Consider the following 20,894-nt stretch of genomic DNA (forward strand, 5'->3'; position numbering starts at 1 on the left):
TTCGAGCTTCACCTTGGCTGTACGATGTGCAGTTTGCACACCCAAGTCTTTGGTTTCCTCCCCACAATCCAAAAACATGCTACAGTTATTTGTGGTTGCCAGTTGTCCAAAGGTGTGAATGTGGGGGGGGGGGACCTGGGTTATTCTCCACCCATAGCATCCAGGATAAGCTCTGCATAGGACAAGGGGGTATGGAAAATGGATGGATGATTAATGAGTATGATTAATGCACTGTTAACTCTTACATATATCCTCCCTCAGATATGGCAATTTCTCACCCTAGACAGTTCATGTCAATAAAAACAAATTGTTCTTATATTGTTGTTGTTTTTTTTAACTAAATAAAATTACCGATCAATAATCTAACAATTGGTACATAACCCTTAACCCCCAGCTCCTATAAATAACATATGGTTGAAATATCAGGTTCATGTCTCTTACAAATGGTGCCTCAGATTTAAAGCGATATAATTTATCTATTGTTTCTCCCGTAGAGGACAGAAGGCAAAGGATGAATTAAGGCATCTGTCCCACACAAGTGTGACTATAAATGTGGGCAAAAATGCTTGATAAAACCTTTCCTTTTACGACTTCATCTCTGCTAAATGTATTCTGAAGCAGAAGTTCATTCTGTCACTTGCTGTCATCTTGTGTATAATATTCCATTACATGATATTTTCAATGACCCCCCCCCCCATGCAATGGGGAGATTAAGTAAAGCAGTCACTTACCCAGAACAATGCTTAATCTCTCTCCAAACAGCCACACTTGTCATTTTCTCAGTGTTCCTGTTCAAGTGCATAGATTTGGGTATGGACAGTAGGGGCATGTATGAGTATTGTGGGAGTACCTTGTGTGTTTATGGGGGTGGGGGGATTAGGGGCTGATTCCTACCAATGTTGAAGCTAAACCTATGTCTCGTTGATGGCGCCGTGAGTGGCTCCGCAGGCTACATCCCTGTGCCCATAATCAGAAGTGCTTCGGCAGGGTAGTCGCATGTCTATGGACCCGTGAGCGAGGCTCTTAGCCTCTAGCCCCAGAGCCCCCACATTTTGACTGACCCTGTGCTGTGACCCCCAGCTATGGTGAGGTAGGTGAAGAGAAGCATGCCAATGTACTTATGCAAATGGAAAATGAAGGATCTATCATCCTTGCTCCTGTTTGTTTCAGACTATTTTTTTTGCCTCCTGAAGAGATCCGATTATTAGTTTTCAGTTAATCTAATTGGGTGACCATAAAATACCCTTGTAATGAACATGTGTATTGAACTGGGGAGGTCTCAAATAAACTGCACCTTGCTTGGCACTTGCTTTTGTGTTAGCGCACATACAGTATCTGATGTATACATAACGTATTATTTTGTCTACCTATGGAGTACAGTGATCCCCCGCCTGTCGCAGAAGTTACGTGCCAGACCCATCAGCGATAGGTGAAAATCCACGTTATAGAAATACCATATAAATAAACATTTTTTTTATAGGTTAAGCCTTAAAATACCCCTCCCACATGCTTTAAACACATACAAACTTATTAAAACACACTTTGTAAACACATATGATAAGTGGATGTCGGGCTAAGGATATGAGTAACAACTGGGGGGCCAACGCTCCCCTGACCCTCCCCAAACTCCGTCCATGGGTATACCCCTTCATGACCATGCTCACAGCATGCAGTTGGAAGATGGATTTATCATATGACAGGAATAGTCTCCCTGTTAGTGTAATGCAAGCTAAAACCCTGGGTTCCATTAAATCAGCACTAGATAAGATTTTAACAACTCTGAGCTATTAGTCAAGTTCTCCCCAAACGTGCTTGATGGGCCGAATGGCCTCTCGTTTGTAAATTTCTTATTTTCTTATATTTCCTTGAAAATCCTTGCCCAGATAACTCCAGAATGGTAAGGAAACTATAGTGTATTTGCTTATGAACAACCTGGCGAGTTTCTATAGTTCTGCATCTGCAGAAATTAAACAGACCTCACAGTTCAATACTCATAATTTAAAATTCTTTATTTGTAACCACCAGGTACTGTTTTGTATACTCATTCCAATGACAAAGAGTAGGACTGTTGGAAAATGTGATTTTTAGAAAAGGATTTTTTATTGTGTATGTTGTAAGTTTGTGCAACCAGTCTCAGTTGCATTCATTGTGTTTCTGGGCTGTCAGAAACAGTTAATGCCTTTCAATAATTTATTCCTGACAGTTTGAAGACTGCTAAGTCTTTTTGGAAGCTAGAAGCTCTTATCAGACGAAACTTGAAATGTGCATTTTTTCTATGCATATCATAAACAATGCATTCGGGAAAATCTTTAACATATACTAATGAACACTATCTAACTACAAAGAGAATAACACACTCTTTATGCAGTCCACAATCATTGTAGTCATTATTAGCATAATACAAGAAATTCTATTTTCATTATAATTGAATAGTGATGAGGACACCTCTGCATATTTTCAGATAACATTTCACGTTTCTTTTGAAATACAGTTCAAAAATGGAGAGGCAAATACACACACACACACACACACACATCCATTCAAGCATTTTCTTCCACTTATCTGGGGTTGGGTTGGGGGGGCAGCAGTCTAAGCAGGGATGCCCAGACCTCCCTCTCCCCAGCCACTTCCTCCAGCTCCCCCAGGGGATACCAAGGCGTTCCCAGGGCAGCCGAGAGATATAATCTCTCCAATGTGTCCTAGGTCTGCCCCGAGGTCTCCTCCTGGTTAGAAGTGCCTGAAATACCTCCCCAGGGAGGCGTCCAGGAGGCATCCTAGATAGATGCCTCCTGGAGAACCACCTCAGCTGGTTCCTTTCAATGCGGAGGAGCAGCAGCTCTACCTTGAGCCCCTCCTGAATGCCCGAGCTCCTCACCCTATCTCTACGGCTAAGCCCGGACACCATGCAAAGGAAACTCATTTCTACCACTTGTATCCGCAATCTAATTTTTTTGGTCACTACCCAAAGCCTGTGACCATAGGTGAGGATAGGAAAGTAGATCGACTGGTAAATTTCATAGCTTTGCCTAATGACTCAGCTCTCTCTTCATTACTGACAATGCTGCAGTCGATCTCCCGTTGCCTCCTTCCCACACTCGTGAACAAGACCTTGAGATGCTTAAACTACGCCGCGTGAGGCAGTAGCTCCTCCAGCGTTCCACAACCAAGATCCTCCTGGATCCGAGGTTCGACCAACGGGTGGACCTTCCTCTCCAGTACCCAGACATAGACCTTCTCAGGGAGGATAAGGAGTGTGATCCTCACCCAAAGTTGGAATACATTCTCTGGTCCCCTTGCTTAAAAACTGGGACCACCACCCCAGTTTGCAAACTCAGAGGTACTGTTCCCAACCGTGATCTACACTGCACCCAATCCCCTTGGCCCCTCCTGCAGGTAGTGGACCCATGTAACCCTTTTGGGATATTCTTGGCCGGGCCCCATGGGTAGAGGTCCAGCCACCAGGGACTCACCCACAAGCTCCCAGCCCAGTCCTGGCTATAGGGCAGGGCCCCAGTCCCCCCAATCTGGGTAAGGTCACATCTCCCTCTATGTCAAGGCGGTCTATGTGAATGGCACTTAGTGCAGGCTCTCACCTAGGACCAATTTGGGAGACCCCACTAGGGACAATTGACTCCAACAACATAGTTCCAAAGATCACAAAGGCACACAAACCCCTCCTCCACGATAAGGTGGCAATTCATGGAGAGGAGATACAAGACTTGTATTTTGTCTGGTTACTTATGGTTAAGGTTAGGGTTGGGTAGGGGTTAAGGTTGCCATTGTTGAGATTAGGGTTTTGCCCATAAAAGTGAATGGACAGTTATGAGTATAGTTTTGTATGTATGCTTGAATGTGTGTGTGTGTTTGTCTGTGTCTATAATACAAGGCTCATCTTAACCTGGATAATTACAATAAGACCATTACTTCTGATGTACAATATCACATATGAAATTATAAAACTAGAATTAGTCAAAGAGTAAATTAACTTTACTGTATTTTTTAAAAATCCCATCATTACTTTTAAATAGCAGTACTGATTAAAGTGATTAGTTTTGTGATCCACACTGCCTCAGCAGGATGGAAGAGTAAGTTCTGACGTGACTTTGGATGATTCAGGCCAAACTAATTAGGTACACGCTGCTACCGCCACAGCTCTATTAAGGGTTCACTTTGAAAGAGGAAGCAGCGCTTCACCGTCAAAACCCATCAAATCCTTTTCATGACGTTCTAGAAATTGACTTTTTACTCCCTCTAGTGGCATGAATGGACAGCTACAGTAATAGTTTCTATAACTTAAGGCAGTTTGAAAATGGTTCGAACGTTTTTTTATATATAGGCCTACAAATTTATTTATCTGGATGAATGACTGGTTGAACTCTCTCACCTTGCGCCCCCTGTAAAGAATATCGTTTACAGTCGTCGAAGATGACGATCAACCTACAAATCTTACAAACACTAAAGATGTTGGAACATCTACTTCACGGCATCTAAGCAAGACAAATCCTGAACCGACAAGTGATGTAAAACAAAACAAATTTGTTCTGTTAATCTTTTATTCTGTGAAACCCGTGATTATTATTGTTGATTGTAATATAAGGAACGAAGTGAGAAATGCACAACGGTGCCTCACTGCTTTTGAGCTTCTCTGAATAAAGGGGCAATTAAGCTTCAACCAAACTTAACTAACTACCGTATTTCTGTCTGTCCAGCTCCCCAGCTGACTATAATCATTTACAATATTTAAGTAACACGTTTTTCGCGAAAGGACTCCCAAAACAAATATATTGGTGAGTTTAGGCAATTTCTGAAAAAAACCTTAGGTTATTATGTCAAGTACATCCCGGTTTCTAACTCTACGCCTGTTTTGTATTTACGAAGCAAAGCACTCATATGTATTGCCAGATAGTATTAATGTAGCACGTGTAGTGGGCGTGTCTTTAAATACACGTCGACAACTCAAAAGCCAATGACAGCTCGCATTTTATGAATATTTCTTAATTATGCAGATATGTTGGAAGTGGGCGTTTAATCTCAACTCTTATTGGATAAGAAGAATCCTGGTAGCCAATCCTTTAAATGAAAGGCGGACGGTGCCATATAACGTCCCCCCTATTTATTTTCTAGAAGACCCCGGAAGAGTACTTTTAAAGGGACATTGTCGCTCTCTGTCGTTGGAGCACGTATGAAAAGATTAGAAGCGTAAAGTCGCTGAGGGGCGTTGAGGTTGAGTAAAGCGAGGAAGAGAATGTGACCAAAAATAGCTTTTTAGGTTAAACCGTGTAACTCTTACTCATCCTTTCGAAACTGACCATACAACAACTAGAAAGTCGTTTGCTAGTTAGGCGAATTCAAAAGACATCGTCTTGTCTCGAAGTGGTTTGACTTTAGCTTTTGAGGGCGAAGTAGAGTGAGGTGGAAAAGTCAGTGTTTTGCAGATGAAAAGAATGTTTGGTAGCTAGTTTAACCCCGTCACCGCCAGATACTGTTGCCCCTTGTGAAGTGCAGTGGGTGAGTACAACGCTTACGGTTAAACTTGTTTGTGTTTCGCCTGGTAGCTGGCTTAAGCCTGAAACCATTATGTCACTAGCTAGGTAGGCACTTTTTAGATTCTTTCGAGGCAGCCTGTATGCATGCTTCCAATATGACAATTATTTATGGGATATATAATGGTTACAAAAATATCTATACATTTCAGTACTATCAGATAGTAACGTATTTTAGACAGTACGAATGACACACCACCAAACAGGAAAAGGAACAAACCGTTTAGTTCTCTGTAAATAGCAGGAAGACACGTTGTCGTCAGAGCGTAATAAAGGAATAACATTTAATGAGCGAAACTCCAGGCACGCTTCTTATCTGTCAGCATTTTTACAAGATAGCCGTGTACATGAATGACATTGTCGTGCACAGTCAGCCATGAACATCGACGTGTTTTTCTTAAATGGGGGGCGTTTCTTTGCTTTGTCCTGAGATCCTATTACTTTAGATCCAAATTCTTATTTTATTATCATGCTATGTGTCATTATTAGGTAAATAATGTGAATGAGCTGTCAAGGTTGACTTGGATTCATTTTATTCGTGCGTATTTGATATGTGCCTTAGTAAACATTTATAGTTACAAGGTTAACACAATTTTAATATAGTATATTTATATCTACATATATTTAGTTAGTACTTTTAGAATTATGATTGTACATAGCCTTTTAGACAATTTATGAAGAAATTCTGAAATGTTAAGATTTGTTTAATTTAATCAAATTAATTATCAAATAAGATCACTCCACTAGGAATTTAGAGATGTTACTCAATGAATATTGTGTTATTGTAATTAAGTACAGCAGGTTGTTGATTTTTACTGACCTTTTTCACTGAACACTCAAACATGTATATTAATCTTTAATTTATAACAGAACACATGCAATGTGTTGTGATGTCAACCTGTGTCCACACCGAATATTGCACAATTTCACATTGTGAAATATTCAAACTAGGTTCAAATTACATCATTATTTTTAAAATGTATTCATTTGCTAGTTTATTTGTGAATAATGTTCCTTGGTGTTGGCTATTAGCCTTTATCCAATTGATTTTCTCACTAATTGACATAATTAAAAAAATGAACAGAATATTGTTTATTGTTCTGCTACTTAGCCCTGAATCAGATCACTATTTTTCATCATATGTTGTAGAACAATTCAGAAATGTTGAAAGTGTGACAGAAGATAACTGGAGAAAATAGTACTATATTTCCAGGAAAGAATAAAATGTGTCTCTATAATATATTATGCTTGTTTAAATACTGCTGACTGAAATACTTTTAATATGTTTATATCTTTTTGTTAACAATGAAAGCAGTGAACATGTTAACACAATGTTCTCTTAACAGCCATATGGAGCCACAGCTGTAGTTCTGTACAGAGGCAATCAAAAGGAAACTTGTATCACTTGATGCCAGAGCTGTCGTCATGAGCTGTAGAGTATGTGATAAGACCTTTTGCAAGAAGCAGTATGTGGAGATATGGTTCCGTAAGGCAAAGGTTGTGATATAGTTTTATCAGAGGAGTGCACCAATTTAAATTTAAATTGGGCTTAAGCCATGTTTCTTGCAATTTTTCAGATGGTTATTTTATAGTAAAATTCTCCTGAACCTACCATCAGGAAAAGCAAAGACATTCAGCAGAGTTGGCTTTTTGGTGTCAAAGCTTACCACCCATGGACATGTACATCTCTGTGTTACTATTAATAAATTATAATGCAGAATTACTGGAATGACATTCAAACATTTAATCAAATATACCTGGGTAATTGAATGCTGGAAGATTGCTATGCAGTTTCAACATAAAACTCAACAATGCATAAACAGTGCAACTACATTTTTAAAGACAGTTCATTTGATTTGCCTTGTGAAATAGTATTGCTCAAGAGTTCTGTGTGAACTTTGGTAATTATATGTTTAATTCAGCCTCTAGTCCAGTGTATTTTTACTCATTTGTGAGTAAATACAGAGGCCATAAAAAGTCTTTGTCTGTTTCCTAACACCGCCTTGACTTATATAGGGAGATCAGGATGCATATAAATCAGTCTGCTGAAAGGTTACTACACACTGTCCAACTGCTGGCTGCAGTTTAAAAGTTTGCCACATTAAGCTACAACTTCCAGCTGCCCTGCTGGCCTGACCTTGCCCCCTGCTTCCTTTATATTATTTCACTGTAGGAGCCGTATATGTGAGTGTTCACCATAGTCATTTTACGTTTAGAAGAGAAGGTATATTATCTGGATTATCTTTACAACCTTGAAATTACAGACATGATCTGATAACATTATTTATTATGTAGGTATTTTGGCCTATAATTTGGCTAACCTCTGAGTCGCATGCTACAACATCAGATAATACTCTTTGTTTTATGATGTTGGTATTCTGCATTGTACCTAGTACAATAAATTGTTTTACATTAATACAAAATATAAAAATCCAAAGAATTCAATTGTATTATGTAAAATAAAATAAGGTGGTTCTGTAATTTTTCCACATGGTTTTAACTGTATTTTAAAAGCTCATTAATAATTTGACCTACTAAAGTGCATGGTTTATGAAGGAGTTACAGAGTGTCAAGGCTGTATCTTAGCCAGCACTGTGAGTCATTATACATAAAATAATTAAAATTAAAATGCAGGTAGTTCCAATGCTTATTAATGACCATTGATTAGCATTACCAATTAACTGGTCGTTCGTACTCATTTAATCCTTGAGTACTTTTTGTGGCAGTTGTTTAAGATTTAATCTTCATTGTGTTTTTATTGACCATTGAACATTAATATGATTGTGTGCATATATCAGTGTCCTCTGTCAAAATGCCGAGGAAAGAAATGTGGAAGCAGCAGTGCAGCGACAAAATACAACTGGGGGGAAAAAAGTTTAGTCCACTATGCAGCCGAGAAGATTGATTTATCATTTGGGGAATTATGTAACATTTTGATCAAAATGAAACCATTCATAATTAAAGAATTATTTCTTAATAAATGTCGCACACTATTTTTATAGATATTTCTGGAGAATTCCAGAGTCATGGAAAGTTAGTGTTGTCTGGCGGTCTTCCTGTGGTTTTTCCTTCTAGTTAAGTGGGCTGGAGTCCATCCAGAATTAAGGGAAATCTCTGCCAACTAAGTCGTTAAGTGCTCATGATAAACACTGGCTATTCGACATGCACGATACGCCCTACATCGCCTGCACATTCAAAAACCGAGGAAAATGAAGACAGCTGCTCAGCTATTAACTGAATGTTGATTAATCAGACTTCATTTAAAAAAACTTGTTAAAAGTGTCGAACTGTTCATGGGCTTCGGTATAACTAATGACTTTGGTTGCATAAACAGACCATCACTATAATAATATATTATAGTAATATATTACTATAATATCAGGAAGGGTAATATTTTATATTTGGTGGACTATGCAGTGGCATTTTCACATGCAGGAAAATGCTTGTTTTATTGAGTTTATTTTTTAGGGTATTTTATCCTATTACCCAATTAGAGGGTTGTCTTCTACCTAAGTCCTTACCTTTTCATGCTCACTGGCATAAATCACTAATTAGATTTTATGGAATTGATTTTTCCAGACCATTCGAGTCTTAATATACAACCCAGAAAAGTTGGAATGCTGTGTAAAATGTAAATTTAAAAACAGAACGCAATAATTTGCAAATCATATAAAAACATATGTAATTGAAAATAGACCAAAGACAACATTGTTGGGACTGAAAAATGTTATTGTTTTATGATAAATATATTATAAATATATATTTGAATTTGATGCCAGTCACATATTTCAAAAAGGTGGGACAGGGGCAACAAAACACTGGAAAATTTGTGTGATACTAAAACAAAACACCTGGTTTAATATCCCATAACTAATTAGGTTAATTGGCAACAGGTCAGTAAGATGATTGAGTATAGAAAGAACCTCCCAGAGAGGCAGAGTCTCTGTGCAGTAAGGATGGAGAGAAGTTCACTACTCTGTGAAAGTCTGCTTGGGTACATAGTGCAAAAATCTAAAAATAATGTTCTTATCTGGTATATTTTCTGCAATATTTGTAATATTGCAAAGAATATGGGAGTATAACATGTCTCATACATGGCAATCATTAAAAGATTCTCAGCATACAGTAAAGTTTCTGTATGCAAGGGACAAGGTCTAAAACCGATATTGCATAGTCATGATCTTTGGGTCCTCAGACGGCATGGCAATAAAAACAGACGTGATTTTATAGTGGAAATCACTGCATCGCTTCAACCATTGTTTGTGACCACAGTTTGTTGCTGTCTGCAAATATAGTGTGAAATTCTACCATGCAAAGAAGAAACCATATCTAAACATGATCCAAAGATGCCGCCAACCTCTCTGGGCCTGAGCTCATTTATGATGGAATGAGGCAAAATGGAAAGGCCACACTGTCCTGTGGTCTAACAAATCAAAATTGCCACTGCGTCCTCCAGGCTAAAGAGAGGGACCATCCAGCGTGTTATCAGCAGACAGTTTGAAAGCCAGCATCTATGATGGTATGGGGGAGCATTAGTACCCATGGCTTGGGTAGCTTGCACAACTGGGAAGGAATCATTAATGCTGAATGATATATACAGGTTTTGGAGCAACATATGCTGCCATCCAAACAGTGTCTTTTTCAGATAAGGCCTTGCAAGACAATGCTAAACCGCATTCTGTGCATATTACAACAATGTGACTTTGTAGTAGAAGAGTCCAGGTGCTTGATTGGCCTGCCTGCAGTCCAGACCTGTCACCCATTGGAAACATTTGATGCATCATGAAACGAAAAATACAACAATAGAGACTAAAAACTCTTGAACAGTTGAAAATCTATATCAGGCAAGAATGGGAGAATATTTCACTTTCAAAACTCCAGCAACTAGTCACCTCAGTTCCCAAACATTTACAAAGTGTTGTTAAAAGAAGAGGTGATGCAACACAGTGGTAAACATGCCCCTCTCCCTGCTTTTTTGAAACATGTTGTTGGCATCAAATTCACATTCAGCGTATACACTGCCTGGCCAAAAACAAAGTGGCCATTTGAATTTAAATCAGCAGGTACTTAAAGAACAATGACTGGGTCATTATTACAGCACAGCAACATTATGTAGCAATAAAGTGAAGTCAGCTGAGTACCTGAAGGTTACACCTCGTCAATGGATTTTTTTCTTGGCATGGGCATATTTCAGGACGAGAATGCCAAGGTTCATCAGGCTCAATTAATGAAACAATGGTCCAGGCGCATGAGGAATCATTTTCGCACATAATTTGACCACCAGAGTCTTGACCTTAACTTTTGGGATCTTTGGGATGTGCTGAAGACTGAAGACAGAGTGGTTCAACTCGCTTGTCAATACAAGATCTTGGTGATAAATGAATGCAAATCTGGATGAAAATAAATGTTGAAGTATTGCATAAGCTTGTGCAAACAGTACCATGATGAATGTGCGCTGTGATCCAAGCTAAAGGCAGCCCAATAAAAAATTCAAATGGTGACTTTTTTTTTTTTTGGCTGAGCAGTGTATTTGTCATAAAACAAAGATTCTTAGTTTCAACATTTGATGTTATCCTTATTCTATTTTCAATTAAATATGGGTTTATATGACTTATAAATCATTGTATTCTGTTTTCATTTACATTTTATACAGCATCTCAACTTTGGAAATGGGGTTGTATCTCATCATTCCAAGAGTAAGTAATGTAGTAATCATTTAAATGAATAAATCCAATGAGTTACATATCCTTATTCATCTTATCCTTTGTATAATTAACTAAGATTTGGAAACATGTTTTTTTTTCCCCTCCTGTGCTGCACTGACTTGCCATCTAAACTTTTCAGAGTTGCCCTTATTTCCCGTGTTGAAAGTGAGTCCGACTGATGACCACCTGTACTGTCAACATTATTCCCCACAGTGCTTGCCATGGGCTCACATTAAAACTGCTGTAGCTGTAGCTTTCCATAAGCATTTCCTGAGCATCACATTATTAAACATTAGCTTACTGTTGCAGAAACGCCTGTCTGTCATCAGACTTTGCTTGCTTTTTTTAGTGCGTAAAATGTAATGTGTCTTGTTTGGGGCAAGGGGAAGCAGTCTGACTTACTGACATTAATAATCTGATATTGTTCCCATTTAACCCTAACAATTGTGATTTGGTTTCTTCTGAAGAAAGAAGAAAAAGGGATAAAGGTCACACTTGGACTGTACTACTGTGCTGCTTCCCCCTGAGCACTAAATGAAACTGAGCAGATCCACTGTGTTTTAAATGCTCTTTCTTACATGTTATCTTTCTAAACAAGGACAAACGAGGATGAATTTTTGCTCACTTTGCAATCAGGATTGCAAACCAGGGCATTCACTGTATGGCCTAATGTTAGAAAAGAAAGGGTGATGGCTGGATCACAATTATTTTAATCTAATAAATGCATTATATTTCCAAAGTCAATGAGTAATCGTGTTAAATAATCACAATTGCAGTATTAACCATAATAATCATGATTATATTTTTTTTAGTTAATCAGGCAGCCCTAGATAACCCTAATTAAAATGAACTCTTGACACAATAACCATTCTTACATCATATCCAAATTTTATTCAAAACACCAAATATTCTCAAAATAAACACCATTGTGATTCAGAAGTTTTGAACTAATTTCCTTCAAAGTGGCACGTTAAAGAAACGGATGCTGGCACTTTGGTTAAAATGTGTATGAAGTCGCTTGTCTCATGGCAAGCAGTTATGGGCTTTCCCTTACACACAAGCAATGATGTTCTTAAGTAAGTCAGCCCCCTGTTGTTCTAGCAATTTATGTAGTATATTTACCAACTCTGCCATTTGTGTTGTGTTATTGGGTCTTAAATATAAAATAAGTGTTAGCCAGCATGATTCTTCTTAGAGGACAATCACATCTTATTTGTAGGAGTGCAGTTAACATAGAGCTGGAGATTAAGTGTGCTCAATTGCAGTCAGTGCTTTTATTTACTTGATTTAATGTACCCTTGCAGAGTTTGTATTGATTGTGTGACAGTTTTCGCTTGGCTTGCTTATAAACATACAGCATCCTTCTGATACAGTAGCTCAGCCTAAAGACAACTTATTTTTATCAATGTTTGACATTACTCATTTTTATGACCTTCAGTCCTGTGTGTTTTATTGACACTGATAGCTGTAGGAAAAAGAGAGCATATGAAATTTTGGTTTTAGTGAGTTATAGGCATGGTTTTAACCCAGAATTTAACTCCAGAATGCTTTCAGTTAAACCCAAGAATGTATCACAGTTCAAAAGCATACAATTAGGTCTCTAAATTGCCCTGTCTGTGATTCTGTGCCTGAGTGGGGGTCATGTGATGGACTGGTCATCTGTTTGCCAACAGGGCTCACCTTAGCCCTGTAGTCATGTGATGGAAAATAGGTGGAAATATTGTTGGTTATTTTAAAACAAGAGCATATGGCAATAATGAATTTAGTTGCTACAGCTGATGTTGATGAGATGTGTGTGATGTTTCGGAGTTTGCTATTTGAGGGCTGCTGTGTGCATCATGAGTGATTTCAGCCCTTTCAGAATCCCTGAAGTATAAACTGGAAAGCAGCTGTATCAGAGGAATCAGTAAATGGAAGATACCAGTTCTTAGCAAACAAGGTGGAGATACTTGTCCATATTTCTACTCTAGGATGTGGATTATTTTTGGAAATCAATCAAAAACCCTTTTTTTAAATTCAGTTTAGCAAACTTCTCAATATGGCCCTTGTTTGTGGCCTTTTTCTGACCTTTAACATATGTCATTGAATGATTACAATATGAAAAATGTTAAAGCCAAACTTCAAATATAGGAGAAACTGGTCAGAATTTGCTATTTTCTTTATAAATTAAATAGTAACGTTCCCTTAAAGGGCCCAGTGTGATTTAAAAAAAAAATTTGTGTGTGTGTGGAGCACAGCTTGTCCTGGCATCTCTCGATAGCTAGGGCTTATGATGTTCTCACCTTGATCAGATCTGGGTTGTTTGCCGAACAGTTTGACTGCTGGCTTTCCTCCTGTGTGCAGAAGCAAATTAGTTTGACTTGTGTGTTTTTTTGCCTCAGTTTGGCAGTCCAGTGGAAATGCGTGTGAGCCTGGTAAAGTGTCTCTCTACATGGAAATGATGCGGACTTTCTTCTGTCTCCCGCTCTTCCAAGTCCTTTTCACATAACTCATTTTCTCAAACTGTTTGTGTTAATCTTTTCCATTTAACTGATTCTTCAGGACTCTGGATATATTGTGTTCTCTGAACCATCAGTTGAATAGCACAAAAAGATTTGAGTAATTAAGAAGAACGTACTCTAAATGGTTCAAGGTCTTCATGTCGATTTTATTTTATAGTGCACATTCTACATACTGATCGGTTACTGGCAAGTGAAACTGCGTTCACCCTTTCTAGGGACGTGTTTTTAAAAAATCAGAATAATGACTGTCAAATTCATCCAGGTTAAGTACATGAACTGAGGTGGCCTGGCGCCTCATGGGGACATTCCTGTGCAGCACTAAGGAAGCTTTGTCGCCCAAATAGGGCTGCTGACACAGATGATGTGTTTATGTCAGGGTGTGGATCTCTCTTCTTATAAAGGCGTGTTACTGCTTTGCAATAAATGTCGTCATCATTATCTTGTACTGTTTAATTTTCTGAAATATTTTCTTCTTGAAATGTAATTACTTTGCATACATTAATACACGGTTAGCATTAATATAACGGTGATTTAGAAGTTTCCCATGAAATCTGTTACATTCTGCCAAATAGACCCTAATATGTAAGGTTAAGTATGTTGATTAAGGATAGAAATACAGAGCATCTACTGAGGCCTGTACTGGAAAGTGGCTGTTCACTAGTGTAGGTCCTTCTCTCCCTGACTGATATTTATTTATTATGTAATGCCATTTTTTACACTAACAGTTGATCTCAGCCCTTCACTCTTCACTTGTCATAAATCACTGTGAGCTACTATGGTTTGACATAAAAAGGTCATGTTCTTAATATATACATATGTATGTAGAAGATCAGGAAGGTGATATGCTGGCTGGGATGCCAGTTCCTCAAATATATATTCATCTATTTGCTAAATCTCTAAATGCTCTGAAAGCAAATCAGGAACACTGTCTGATGGACTGTTTATGTGCTTCTTGTTCCAAAATACCCAGTAAAAAAATAAATAGCAACTTAAAAAAATTCCATATTTTCTAATGTCTTTGAAGAAACTTTTAACAAAGCAGGGTGGATGTTTGTGGTGACTTACAATGCAGTTCAGTATCACACCTGGGTGTATAATTTCTATTTCAGTTTCAGTGTAAACAGTGTTATTATTGGCAGGTGCCACTTTTTTTTAATTGTTGCATAAGACAGAACTCTTTGGGCTGTACCTCCTGTAACATCAGCCTACAGACGCGGCAGCCTTCTCAGATTCAGCTGATTAAAAAAGGATTTTCCTGTAACTGTAGAAAGCTTTAATCCTCATCTCTCACACTCCCCACCTCACATTTACATATGCTTTCTCTGAAGGCATCTCAGCCTTTACGCAAAGTCATGTTCAGAAATACCACATTATTTTTATGATTATTATTTGTAATTATTTTCCGAGAGGCTGGGGCAAAGCTCAGCCAGATTCTTTTAACTGGCAAAAGAGACAACAAATGTAATTTAATCCCTTGGTTCTTTATTTAGTTGTGAGGATACTGTTTACAGTCATTGCAGAAATAGGATCAGGGCAATTACATGGTTTGGGGAACCTTTTTATTTATTGCTGAACTTGGTCTGGCTTCAGAGACACTGAGAAAACATCCTAAGAGCACATCTTTTAGTGTTATGACTAAACAGTGATGGATGTATTTTTCTATATGTACATGGGTCTGCATGTCTTATTTTTCTCATATAAAGCCTGTAACTATTCTTTATGTATGTTTTTTCACTGCATAAGTGACACCAGCTGCATTGCAACTGATGTTTCCCAGGGTGTAGTCTGTTTTATGGTAGTGAGTGAGGTTTTAATTCTGTGTTTTTTTTTATTCTGAATAGTGGGATGGGTCTGCTTTGTTTTATTAGTCATCTGTGTGTGTGTGTGGGGGGGTGTTTTGTGATAATACTTTATCAGATTCTCCTCTCCAAACATATATTGTTGGGAAAACCCCAATAAAATGGATTTTTCATCTGCATTTTTTTTTGCTAAAAGTTCCATATGCTTTAGCTGGTTGTTAGTTTTATAAATGAGAAAAATCTGTATTTTCCAAAATCCAAATCATAGATTAAAGATGGAATTGCATGGGTGAATGAAAAGCACAGTACCAACGCTTTTGCTTTTTAGTGTTACCCCAGCTGCACTCATGGTGGGGGGTGGGACTGAAGGGGTCTGGATCAGGGGGAGAGGAAAGCCTGAATTCTTAAAGGCACACCGTCTTTGTTTTCCTAAATAAAGGAATGTTTTTTACAAAGAAGCTATAAGGAATTTGAATGTGTTTTGGCTTGAATACAAAGTTGTATGTTGTGTTTTGCATGTATACTATATACTGCTAAAAAAATTGCATGTATTACAGATCAGTATAAAGCCATAATGATTAAGTACACAAATTTTAAAACCAGCCGTAAATGACTGACTGGTCCTTTAAATATTTGAAGTGTATGGCAGTGAATGGTTTCATATTGTGGTACCACAGTTACAGAAAGACAGAATGCCTACTCTTTCTCTGGTCCCCCCCACCCTATCATGGTTGCAAACTAAAGCACCACTTGTGGAACCCCCAGAACTTTCCACATTAAAATACACCTTAGCCAAAATGAGAAATATATGATTTAAATTTTTTTTGCATTATTTTTATCATAAGTGACCCCTGTATTGTAAAATATTACATAAAATGTACACTGCATTCATTTGTTGACGTGCCAAAATATTTACCAAAAAATTATTCGGGTTACTATTCTAATCCATCTGACATAAATTGACTGATTATTTTGGGGGAAAGATAATATTTTATATTACATATGCATATGAATATTAGGTTTTCACCTAAGGTTATACATCTATCTCGATTCCACTTTACAATAAGGCTCCCACTTTTTAATGGTAGTGATTCATTACTGAAAATTGAACTTGTTTATAATTGTCTGTTAATCATCTATAAAGTGTTCACTTAACCTGTTTATAAACCATTTAGAAACCCTTCATAAGGGTAGTCTTATTGTAAAGTGGTACCCTATTACTAAGACCGCATTGCTTATTCATACCTTTGTGTGAAATAAGTCTTCACGTGGTCTTCAGTGTTTACAACAATGTCTGATTCCTTGTTTTGAACTGCGATCTGTTGTCTGCCTTAGTTAATGCGCTAGACATTTATTTGTGGGGAGAACATTTTCTGGAAAGAAAATGTTACAGAACCTTGTGGGCCATTTCTTCCAGAAACAGATGTGAATCAGATGTATTTGTGCAGTTTGGTTTTCTCCGTCCTTGGGAATGAAGAAGTTGTTAAACAAGTAGCGGCGTGTGGTCAGTGCCTTGCTCTGTAAAAGCATGACGTTAGAGCTGTGTCGCACACTCAGGCATGCGTTTGCTTTCTACTTCCACCGGGGCCGTGTCTGTCATGGAATGTTACTGCTGCTTCTGTTTTACTAAACAGGCTGAGCAGGTGGGAGGAGCTTCTGTCACCTTCCCCACCCATTCATAACTAATGTGCTTTGCAGTCTGCCTATTGGGAGATTTCTCCCTGCAACTGACCCCCCTCCTCCAACCAATCAGATGCATCTTATCTTCACCTCCCTCCTCCCCTTTTCATATACCGTTCAATGCTGACCGAGCATGCAAGTGTTTATCAGCTGCTACGAAATGAGCTGAAAAGGCAAACTGAAGTGCAGTGCAGCTGGTACAAGCAAAGGGAGAAAGTGAAAGAAGGAGCACAGGGGAGAATGAGCAGTGTGGCTCCCAGTGTAAGCTGCTTTTTTTCCTGGTTTTGTGGGGGAAGGGGGGCTGACAAAGGAGAAGCAGAGTTAAGGTTAAAAGCAATTCCAGAACTGATATCACATCAAGAAAAATAAAGTAGATTTTTGTGTATATTTTGGTGTTTTACTGATTAGCATGATGTTTGTTTTTCTAGGAAATAGCCCTCAGATTGGGGAATTGTCTAATACTACTTGCCCTCAACCCGGATTCAGTGCTGCTTCAAAGTGGAAAAGAGAAGATCAGTGTGACACGTCTTACCATATTCATCCACGACAGGACGGGCAGAGGTGTGGAGAGACGGTGTGCGAGAGCGTTGCTCGTCTAGGCACAGTAAGTCTCACATGCTGTCGTACAGCGTGCAGTGCAATGGCTCTGAAAAAGGTAACAGACTTGACAGCGGGAGACAGAGGACCCACATGGCTCTGTGCAGCACCGTGTCCCAGTTTGAGAGTAAGAGAGCCCCTCTGCTTAATAGCAGAACACATTTTCACTGGAGTTCTGGTGCTTTTATAGCGCCCCTACAACTTCCCCTGTACTCCAGGTGTCAAACTTAAGGCATGTGTTCACCACCTCATTTCATTCGGCTCCCATGAGCTTGCAAAAAATATTGATGTAGTGCCTAATCCAGCCTATCCATCATCTAAACCATCGTTGGGGAACCTGATGATCCATAGTGGGCCAGTGTGGGTGCAGGTTTTTGGGATGACCTCTGTCAGCCAGTAATAATGCAATGGTCCTCAACTCCAGTCCTGGGGACCCACTGCTATGAGGCGCTTTCACACTGAAGTTCTGGTAGCTGGTCCCTGTTTTCAAGTTCCTGGGCTCGACCGGGACTTTTGTAGCTCCGGGCCACTTTCATCTATCGCTTTCTCACCGAACAACAGGAACCAAGGCCTTTATGCTGAATAAGCATGGGAGATGGAGAAGAAAGACTCTGGTAGATTAAATTTCATGCATAATTTCATACAAAACTACACCATCATCCTAAATCAATGGAGGATGAACAAGGCGTTTTGTTAGTTATTGGGGGATCGATTGCAATCAAAACCGGATGCAGCTTTTTATTTATGTTTTGTTTATACAACCCATGACATTTATACTTTTTAATTAAATCTGGATAGCAGATTGATCTTTCCTTTTCCACAGAATAAAATACGATGTAACGTTATCCCATGAATAAGCTTAACCGCCAGCATTGCCGATACTAAACAAACGTGTATTGGTTATTTAATTTTCTGATACAGAAATATGGAAATGCAAGCAAAAATGTATTAATTTATGCTTTAAATATAATTGAGGTACAAAAATAATTCCATCTGCCCAATTTTTGCTCCGCTACTTCTCTTTTCCCTGCACTTCCACGAAACTTCCAAGTTACCACCGGTGCTAGTGATCAGTAAGTTATCTCTGTTAGCGCCTCCCCAGTAGTTTGAGTTTGAGCAAAAAGTACCTACTCTGGAGTAGGCATCAGTGTGTTCGTACTTAGAGTGTATTGCGCTGTCATGGTTCATACTTGTATAAGGAAAAGCAAACATTAAAAGTGTCTAGGAAGCTAGTAGCACATTACCAGAGATTTTCTAGGAAATGGGAAAAGTGAAGATAATGTTTTCACACTCTTGATGTAGGATACCTATAAAAGAATGAAGTGTGTGTGTGTGTGTGTGTGTGTGTGTGTGTGTGTGTGAGTGAGTATAAATAGAATCTATGGAGTAGAAGGCTGGTAATACTTTGATTCTTAATATAAGTTATTTCTTTCTGTAAGTATTCTGATCTATTGCATGGGTGTAACAGAATGGGATGGCAAGGTTCCAAAAGATGGTGTTTATTAATTAGCACAAAACTAAACACGGTCTGCTGAACAGGAAGAACCAACTGTCAAATAAAATGAAACCACAAGCTGTTTGCAGGAGGGGCAGTGCTTCGTCATACTTGTTTCTGGTTCTCCTTTCAAGTCCATCCTGCTGGCCCTCTTATTTCTGAAAGCCCACGGCAGTCTTGTTGAGGTCAGCAGGGCTCAATCCACAGTAGCTGATACATTTACTTGTGTTCTGATTCTGACCAGTTAAAAAAATTTAGTTCTTTTATTTAAATTGATGCTCTTGAATGTATTGTTCAGTCAGTTATTAAAAAGTTCTTGTTTGTCCATTTAGTTTCCTTTGATAGTGGTAAACTCTAAACCATGTTCACTGTCAGCGCTCAGACTTTCCAGGTGATTTGGCTTATGGCTCTGAAGACTTTGCTCTCTCTCTTGTGGCTGTAGTTGTTCTGCAACAACCTAGTATCTTGAGCATGTCTCTAGGGCAAGCAGCTGCTAGTCTAAAGCCCAGTAAGAACAGCTGTAGTATCATTTGCATTTTTTTCCCATTTTTGTTCCCTTGGCTGACTGTGATATCAGTCATGAGCTATTGCGGTATTGCTGGGTGAAACCCACCTGAAGTTCTGTTCTCAAAGTAATACAGGCTATGAACTGGGTTCTTCTGGGCTTTGTGTTGCATTAACTGTACCTGTATTTCCAGGTAATCGTTCACATGCACAAATATAGATTAAAATAAAAGCAAAAGAAAAGTCCACTAATCTTTAGTGCAGTTATAAATATGTGTGGACTTATGGGAATCTGTGTGCAGTTTTGCTTTCCTCATTCTCATTCATGGAATACTTGATCAGTGTGGTGAATAATATATGCAAATACATGCCCAAATATCATGCTGCAAATTTTGGCAGCAAAATTAGAATTTTTAGAGGTGGTAATTGTTTTTTTGATGTGTTTTATAGTAGCCATGCAACCAAAGGCTGCTGGTGATCTGATCAGCAGTAACATTCCATTTTGTGATCTAGAATGGTAACATTCCATGCATTTGCTTTGTCATGCCACATCTGTTCATGCAAGAAGCACCTCAAGCTATGTTTGAATTGGAGATGAAAGATTGTTTCTATGAGTAGATACGTGACCAAAGCTTTAGGGTATTTAGTTAAAAAATGTATGTGTCTGTTAGATCTACCCCCCCCCCATTTAAATAAGCCAAAAACATGTTCCCCCTGTTATAGTATATTACTTTTGAATCTACTTGAACTCCCTTGTTCTCTCCGTCTCCTCTCTGTGATTTGAAAGTATTTCAATTGAGATGTCTAATGAAAATTTAGAATGGGCACTTTTGAGGGATGGAGGAATGTTTTATACATTATCATTGACCATTTTCACAGAGAATTAAGTCCATGGAATCATATTTACAGTTCTGTTTATGGCCTGGAAGCAGGGGTAGTTTCAGAGGAATAATTTAGGTCTACTTGAGCAAAGTTTTATGGCATACCACTAAACCACATAAACTGGTATTCTCACACAATGTAGGCTGTCCTATCAAGTCCATTTAGGTACTTTTATCTGGGTGCATACT

General features: G+C 38.5%; 1 protein-coding gene across 4 annotated transcripts in view; it reads left to right on the top strand.

The window, feature by feature from the left end:
* Positions 1 to 5,114: 5,114 nt before the first annotated feature.
* The window catches only part of LOC111850302 (uncharacterized), a 28,348-nt gene continuing 12,568 nt past the window's right edge, over positions 5,115 to 20,894 (top strand). For 2 of the 4 annotated variants that reach the window (XM_072708860.1, XM_072708862.1), the window contains exons 1-2: positions 5,115 to 5,508; positions 17,657 to 17,832. The gene's annotated coding sequence lies outside the window, so the exon portion shown is untranslated. Of the gene's footprint in view, positions 5,509 to 15,938; positions 17,490 to 17,656; positions 17,833 to 20,894 lie in introns of those variants that run through there. The other 2 variants (XM_072708861.1, XM_023824043.2) reach the window with 2 other exon arrangements.

Source organism: Paramormyrops kingsleyae, chromosome 2, assembly GCF_048594095.1.
Source record: "Paramormyrops kingsleyae isolate MSU_618 chromosome 2, PKINGS_0.4, whole genome shotgun sequence".
Classification (NCBI taxonomy): Eukaryota; Metazoa; Chordata; class Actinopteri; order Osteoglossiformes; family Mormyridae; genus Paramormyrops; species Paramormyrops kingsleyae.